General features: G+C 41.8%; 1 non-coding gene across 1 annotated transcript; it reads left to right on the top strand.

Annotated features, from left to right (window-relative positions):
* The first annotated feature begins 5,135 nt into the window (after positions 1–5,135).
* Positions 5,136–5,296, top strand: LOC113833296. Its single transcript, XR_003480907.1, has one exon. It is a non-coding gene; the product is annotated as a U1 spliceosomal RNA (small nuclear RNA).
* Positions 5,297–8,357: the final 3,061 nt, after the last annotated feature.

Genomic DNA, 8,357 nt, shown 5'->3' with positions numbered 1-8,357 from the left:
AAACCAGGAGGTCTGAGCAGTGAGTGGTTGCTTGCTTGCGCTGTGAGCTCTGAACTCAAGTTCAGTCCTGTGGCTGGACACGGAAGCTGTCTTCTGGGCTGGTGACCCGGAGCTTGTGGTTTCTTCTCCATATAAAAAATGACACTTCCTTTTTTAACAAGGAGCTTCTGGAAGTTTCGTTATACACCAGGCTCACACACACACACACACACACACACACACACACAGAGGTGGGGGCAGTGTAAAGAAGGAAGGATCAGAACAGCTCCCACTGCTGCTGAGAAAGGGGTCAAAGGATTTCCTCTTTGTTGGTTGATTTAAGGCCCTGGGCCTGGGCTCCTCCACAGAACTGGAAATTGGACTCAAGAGTGTGCTCTGTCCCTGCCTCACTCTCACAGTCTGAAATGAGCTAAAACAAACCACTGGAAGATCTTGGGCTTCCTGTTACACAGAGAGAACCGGGATGCCCTGAGTTTACAGTCTGTGTCCCGCATAGGTTCAGAACAACTAAGAGCTGTAGGGTAGTTGTGAAGTTGGGCTGTGGCTGGGTTTTCATATAATCACTGTTTTCATACAGATAAAATGTGTAAGTCCATACAACCAGCAAAGCTTCCTAAAGATGCTTTTATTTACAATCTATGTGAAATCAAGAACATTAGTCACCAAGGTGAGTGTTATGATTATCATCTTGGTTGCTATGGGAATTGTAGAGTTGACTGGGTACATGTTAACTCCTTCCCAGGACACAGCCTATAGCCAATAAATAAATAAATAAATAAATAAATAAATAAATAAATAAATAAGAGAAATTAAATTCTCTGGCCTGGAGATAGAGTACTTGCCTACTATGCATGAGGCCCTGGGTTCAATTCCAGTACCATTGCAGCCACTGGCATCCAAACCAAACACAGAAAAAGAACAGAAAGAAGGAAAGAAGAAGAAGAAAGAGACAGTAAAGAAAGAACCTTATGAGATGGTACCCAGGTCTCTGTGAAGACTCAAGGCCCTGAGAGAAATGCTGTGTGAAAAAAAAAACCAGGTAGCTCCTGCCAGGGCCTCATACTTTACAAGAGCTTTCAAAGAGATGACAGGCCAAGCAAAGAAAGAGCTTTCTTAAGTAAATATCAAATCAATTTAAGGAACAGATCCATGGAAATAAATCATTTACAGAAACAGGTCCTACCTGTGGATTCTTACACGAAACACACTAAACGCTAGGCCTCAAGAAAACTGGTGTAAACAGATTCTAAAATGACTCCGTCTCCTCACACACAGTAAGAAGTAACGTGTTCAAACAAACCCTGCAAAACAAAGGTTTTCAAGATATAAAAATTCATAAGCCTTTCTTATCAGAAAGAAGGTGAAGGAATATTGTGGTATTTTTACAGCGTGTTTGCTTTAGCGTTTGTCATGGAGTTATCCTGTGCAAAGGGAAGGTTTGGAATGCGGTGTAATTACTTTCCCACCTACTTCTGTCACAAGGTCTACTTAAAGGGCAATTTCTTTTCTTTAGTTCTTTAAATGCTTCCAAAAAAGATATCTTAAGGTCAAGAAACTCCAACAATGTGCAAATATCTTTCAGGAGTAGTCGATTTCCCCCTGGTACCATTAGGGGAGGGTTTATTGTAGTCAGTCGAAAGCCAGTCTGTGGAGGGTAATGTTTCTGTTTACCCTGGGACCGTGTTAGTAATCAGAACCAGGAACAGAACCAGGCAGAAGCAGGTGTGGGGTTCTCAGTCAAGCAATCTTCACTTGGATTCTAAAGGGTGTCAAAATGCCACGTTACACAAATTTTGAAACACACTTGTGTGATACACACACACACAGACACACAGACACACACACACACACACACACACACACACACACACCCCTCAAGTTTTTGAGGCTTTGTAATATTAACAAACTTCTATTATAGGATTCAAATAATCCATCGTGTGTGTGTTATGAGATTTAGCAGCTAAAGATTTTTTTTCTGTGTTTTCTGCAAATCAGTCCTTTTGATATGGCATTGTATAATATCATTTTTCCTTCAAGTACCTTTTCACTAACAAATCTAGTAAACAAATTAATACTCCTGTCTTCTCAGGAGTATTAGGAAATTAGGAAATCCCCCTGTGATGTCTGGTCTCAAACAGGTACAAATCACAAATAACTTAGTTGGTACCAGATACTGGAGGGTGAGGGATCGGTGACAAGATAGAACAGAACAGACGGGTCCTCAAAATTGGACAGCAAAAGGGGTCTCTTGGTACTGATGAAACAGTCCCAGATCCTTCTTGTGGTGGGATTAAAAGTGGAAACTACAACAAATCTACTTTGGAACACCTTAATTGATTTTGCAGCATTCCAAGCAATTTGGTCTGGGTGACACCTGCTATATACCTTGCAAGGACAAGAACCTGTGCCTGGCTGTGGACGAATGAGGCTCAGCTGGTATGATTGGCTATCTTAGTTAACTGATGCAGTGTGTTTATAATTAGGTTATAATTCACTGCATATGGAAACAGCTTCAGGACAAACAAAGTGTACACAAAGGCACTTGAGGAAACACTGGGTTCTACTTAACCATGTTTCCATGGATCCTCACATGAAGCCAAAGTTGTCAGAACTACACCTGTGTATCTGCACATGCACATGTAAGTAAACTGAAAGGTCCAATAAACTTCTGTAATAGCCTGATAGTGTATTAATATTAATTTATCAGGTTTGATGAGATTTGATAATTATGTAAAAGCGTTATTCTTTGGGGGAATACAGAGTTGAATACAAACTACATGGAACTGTTTCTACTGTTGTACTTCTTATGACCCTTTTCTCAAAACATGATCCAGCTATGTAGCCCAGGCTAACCTCCAACTCATGACCTACCAGCCTCAAACTCCTTAGTTGTTGGATTGCAAGTATGCACTACCACCATTTGCTATGAAATTATTTCAAAATAAAATATTTAATTAATGGAATACCAGGCTTCATTTTCATGGAGCTTGCACTATACTCTGGTGGGAGAGATAAATTAGCTGACAAAATCATCACAGATTGTTTTATTTGTTTCAAGAACTCCTTTGTTGGTTTGGCTGATTGATTAGTTGGTTAATTGGGTTTTTTTTTTTTTTTTTTTGATTGTCCTAGAACTCACTCCATAGAGCAGGCTAGTCTCCAACCTGGAGATTTGCTTCCATATGCCTCCAACTCCCAGCTTAGTTGGTTAATTTTTTTTAATAAAAAGGACTATATTATGCCACATTAAATGTTAAAATGTAAAATACTGGAGTAGTCATGTTAATAGCAAAGCAAATATTAGAACAAGAAACATCACAAGACATAAAAATGATACATTATGTGTTGGTGGCACACACCTTTAATCCTAGCTCTCAGAAGGCAGAGGCAGGTGAATCTCTGTGAGTTTGAGGCCAGCCTTGATCTACAGAATGAGTTCCAGGACAGCCTCCAAAGCCACAGAGAAACCTTGTCTCGAAAACAAACAAACAAACAAACAAGCCAGAAAAAGAAAACATGATAAAGCACCTCAGATAACTTAGCCCAATTATGTTATGTTATGTTATGTTATGTTATATAGTTGTACTTGTATATTATACTCTGAGCACACAAAACACTGTTTCTTCAAGTACACATGAAACAGTCAACAAGTCAACACATACTCAGGGGAACAAAACAAATCAGAATGTTTTTTTTTCCCCAGCTGGGGACCAAACACAGGACCTTCTACCACTGAGTAACTGATTGATTTTGTTCTGCTTTATTTGTTTGTTTTATTTTTTGTACTTGTCTATTTGCTTTTTTGTTTTTGGTATTTTTGGTGTTGTTGTTTGTTTGTGTCCTTTTGAGGATTGTTTGTTTTCTAGACAGGGTTTCTCTGTGTAACAGCTCTGGCTGTCTTGGAACTTGCTCTGTAGACCAGACTGGCCTCCAACTCACAGAGATCCACCTGTCTCTGCCTCCAAAGCGCTGGGATTAAAGGTCCCTGCCTCAAAAAGAGTAATGATATTATTAAACATCTGGATGATCCTGCCATGGTGAGTGTAACAAAAGCATCGTAAGTCAGCACACCTGAGGCTCTTACAAGCCCGTATTCATGGCTGCACTGTTCATGGCAGCCCACTTATAGATCCATTGATGAACAGATAAAGAAAAAGTGATCTCTATACACAATATTTTTCAGCCATAAACAAGGACAGTTATAGCAATTTCAAGAAAAACAGATGGAGCTATGGATCATCATGTTAAACAAAAGTGTCAGACTCAAAAAGAAAAACACCACGTTTTTAACCTCATAAGTAAAACTTTTATTAAAAAATAATAATAAGGATTATTTAGGAAGAGGCGAGGAGGGACAAGAAAGGGTGATGGGTAGGACTAAGGCTATATTTCAGTTGGAAGAGAGCTCACCCAGCAGGCAGAAAGTCTTGGGCTCCATCTCTAGCATGTGCAAAAGCAGCCATGATGGTGCAGGAACTCAAGAAGTGGAAGCAAGAGAATCAGAAGTTCAAGGTCATACTCAGCTACACAGCAAGTTCAAAGCCAACCTGGGCTATATGCATACTAAAAAAATAAAGCAATAAAAGTAGAAGAGCAAATACGATCAAAGTATACTATACACATGTGTGGACATGGCATAAGCAAACTCATAGTTGAATGCTACTGACATTTATTAACAAAACCAAATAGAAAATTTTTTTTATTTAAGGTTGTTAGAATTTGCCTTGCATCAGTCAGTCTTGGTGGCACAGGCCTGTAATCTCACACACTTGGAAGGCTGATGCAGAAAGGTTGCAAGCAAAAGGCCTACACAGTAAATTAAGAATACTAGGGATATAACTTGGTGGTAAAGGTACTTGTTAGTTACATGCAAGTCCTTGGATTCAATCCCCAGCACTGAAAGCAAACATTTCATATACATACATATATATATATATATATATATGTATATATATATATATATATAATTATAAGTGCAATAAAGATCAACAATGAAAACTTTTAACCTAAACCAGGAATTGATACCTTATAACTTTAATACATAGATTATAAATTTAATTTTAATACCTTGAAATCAATTTTGATATATTTGAACTTAATTCTCAATAACCTTTCTCTGTATAAAGGTCACTGTCATACTTACCAGGCTGAGGAGATGCCATGAACACAAAGGTGTTTTCCTAGGATGAAGCTTATCCATTGCACTACAAATGTGCTGACCCCTGTGATTTCCCCAAATTCAGGAAACCTGACATCATAATTAGCAGTAGTGGGGGACTGCATTCACTCTCTCCTTAAGGAAAAAAAAAAAAAAAGCTACTCTCAAGGAGAAAGACAAGGTCCAGAGATGGCTGAGCAGGTAAAGGCCCTTTGCTGTCAAACGTGACAACCCCAAACCCCAAAGGAGAGTTAACTCCCACAAGACATCCTCTAAGTTCCACAAGCTCTCCATGGCATGCACTCCCCATACATACGCTCACATATAAAATGATAGTAAAACAACATAATAGAAAAGATTAAAAGAAAGGAAACCACCTGAGAGTGACAGCTTTGGCACTGAGTTACCAAAAGGGTTTGCAGTAAGTAACAGTCTTATGTGCCTTGGAGGGAAAACCATGGTTCATGGAACCCATCAGAACAGAGAGAGAAACCCACTTTTGCCAGTTTATCTAAGGGATTGGCTTGTCTTTGAGGATATCTGTGGAAATACATGCTAAATTTGGGGTGTCGTCCATAAAAATAAGCCAGAAAGAAAACCAACTTCCCACTACTAGGAGCACCTTCAAGTCTTTACAATCTTTCCCACACAGTTGCTATACATTTACCTCATTGCTATTTACATGAAATGTTGTAAATTTCTGGTTGGGTGGTGGCGGCGGTGCACCATTCCAATCCCAGCACTGGGGGGGGGCAGAGGCAGGCAGATCTCTGTGAATTCAAGGTCAGAGTGATCTACAGAGAGAGCTCCGGGACAGGCTCCAAAGCTACACAGAGAAACCTGTTTCAGGGTTTAAAAAAAAAGTAAATTTCTGTCACATATCTCCTCCCCAACAAACCACATACTCCTCCCCACCACATTGGGGACCTTTTTTTTGGGGGGGGGGTTTCAAGACAGGGTTTCTCTGTATTGCTTTGGAGGTTTTCCTGGAACTTGCTCTGTAGATCAGGCTGGCTTCAAACTCACAGAGATCCACCTGCCTCTGCCTCCCGAGTGCTGGGATTAAAAGCCTGCAGCACCAAATGTGCAGCTTCCATTCATTTTTAATAACCAGAGCTTTTAATTTTTTCTTTAAACTGCTTGGGAAGTTAACACATCTTGTCATCCTTTCTGGGCAAACCCTGTCATACGTTTCATGGACCTGAGATTAAGCCTAAGATTTTTTTTTTTTTTCCAGACAGGCTCTTCACAAATACAAACAGTAACCCAATTGGCTTCATGCCTTAGCTTCCTAGATTTATCCAGTCCTATGTGGACCTCTGACCTGCTTTCTAGTTGTTTACACTGGCCTTGACCTGGCACTCACAGCCGTAGGGCACAATTTCTGGCATTTCCCACAGACTCCACCCACCTCGACTGAACACCAAGTCTGTCAAGGAAGAGCACTAGACCTCAGAGCCCGGAAGACTATTTGGAAATAATTCTGGCTTACTTGGCAATCAGACTTCAAAGACTACCCAATAACCATCAAACATTAACTGAACTTTGTGTTCAAGGTCCTCTACTGAAAATGAGGAGTTTTAACAAAAATAGATGAGATTCCTACAGTTATGGGGGGAAGGAATTGCCAAAGTGGTCTTACAGAAAGGGCATCTGTGAGGTGCCACAGAGGTCCCACAGAACTGGAGCAAGCCAGTGGGAGAAAAGACTTCCCCCTGACTGTGGAGTCAAGGTGGAATGTCAGTGAGTAGATCAACCTGACTCCATGACTGCTCCAATGTCAGGGGCAAAAAATATTATTCAAAGACTTGGAGGGTGGGGCCGGAAAAAGTTGGCTGAGAGGTTAAGAGCACTCATTGCTCTTGCAGAGGACCTGGTTTCAGTTCCCAGCACCCACGCGGTCACAACCATCTGCCATTCCACTTTTAGATCCAAAACCCCCTTCTGACTTCCCTGGGCACCAGGCACACTGGGACACACATGTGTTGCACGTAAACATGCGAGCAAAACACTGGTCTTTTGATTGTGTTGGTTGTTTGAGCAGCTTGGGCCTTAAGGAGTCTGGGGTGCACATGGGATATGAGGCCATGTCCAACTCGATGAAAGAGGGCAGCACAGAAAACCGTGAGCTAGACTCGTAGAATTGAGATCTGTCAGCACACACAGGTTTAAGAGTGAAAGTGTAAGACCCTCAGAAAGCTGAGGCTTCCAGAATCTTAGCCCAGGACGGTGGCCACCCCAAACACAGAATGGAGGCGAAAGCTTGATGCAAACTGCACGAGGCTTTATTGTAGTTTAACAAACTAACCCCATGTTAGCTCGGGTCTTTTACCCACCCGCCATGGCAGACGGCCAGAAAAGACGGCTTGAAGCTGCTGCGCATAGATCTTTATAGGGCAGCGTAAGGGGAGTGTCTAGGGGTACGCACAGGCTCACGATTGGTGTGCCTCCAGGCTTGGAGGGCTTGCCCTGTGTTGATTGGTCAACTGGTTGTTATGGCTCATAGGCCCTCCCAGGGTGGTTGCTATGCTCTCTACGTCATTGCTGTGCGCTTGTCTGTAAAGCACACCCAGGGTCGTAAAGCATAACGCCACCAGCTAACTCCCGATTGGTTCCTTGTCACGAGACAGGAATCTGACTTTCTAGTGTCTAGGGCAAGGTCATAGAAGCACATGTTCGACAGTTATGGCTGCCAAAAGGGAAGCCGGTTCCTTCAAAAGAGCTGCTCCAGGATAACATGAAGTGGGGGGAGAAAAAAGCAAGATGGCCCTCTGGAGGTTTAGTACCCTGGAGTACTGAGGAAAAGAGGAACAGAAGAGGGGCCAAGGAAAAACTGCCAGAGATCACTAAGATTAAAAATCAGCCATTTCATTTGCTTTGTTTGTATAGGGGGGGGAGGTCAGTATGGGGGTGGGTGTGTAAGTGGGGGAGTAGAGGACAACTTGTGGGACTCAGTTGTCTCCTCTCACTATGGAACTAGTCACATTCAGTAAGCAGATGGCCATGACTTTACTGCGGAATGTGAAAACATTCTTGAGACCTCTGTTCTATTCGAAGAGTGTTGAACATGTGGCCCAGAAAAGAATGATAAAAAACAATCCCGAAATACAAATGACATGGCAAAGAGACCCAGCAGGACAAGACCTTCTGACAGAAGGGAAGGAAGAAAGGAACATGGCCGGTGTAAAATGGCTGCACA

This window comes from Cricetulus griseus, assembly GCF_003668045.3.
Source record: "Cricetulus griseus strain 17A/GY chromosome 1 unlocalized genomic scaffold, alternate assembly CriGri-PICRH-1.0 chr1_1, whole genome shotgun sequence".
Lineage (NCBI taxonomy): Eukaryota > Metazoa > Chordata > Mammalia > Rodentia > Cricetidae > Cricetulus > Cricetulus griseus.
This window is presented reverse-complemented; position numbering and strand designations above follow the sequence as displayed.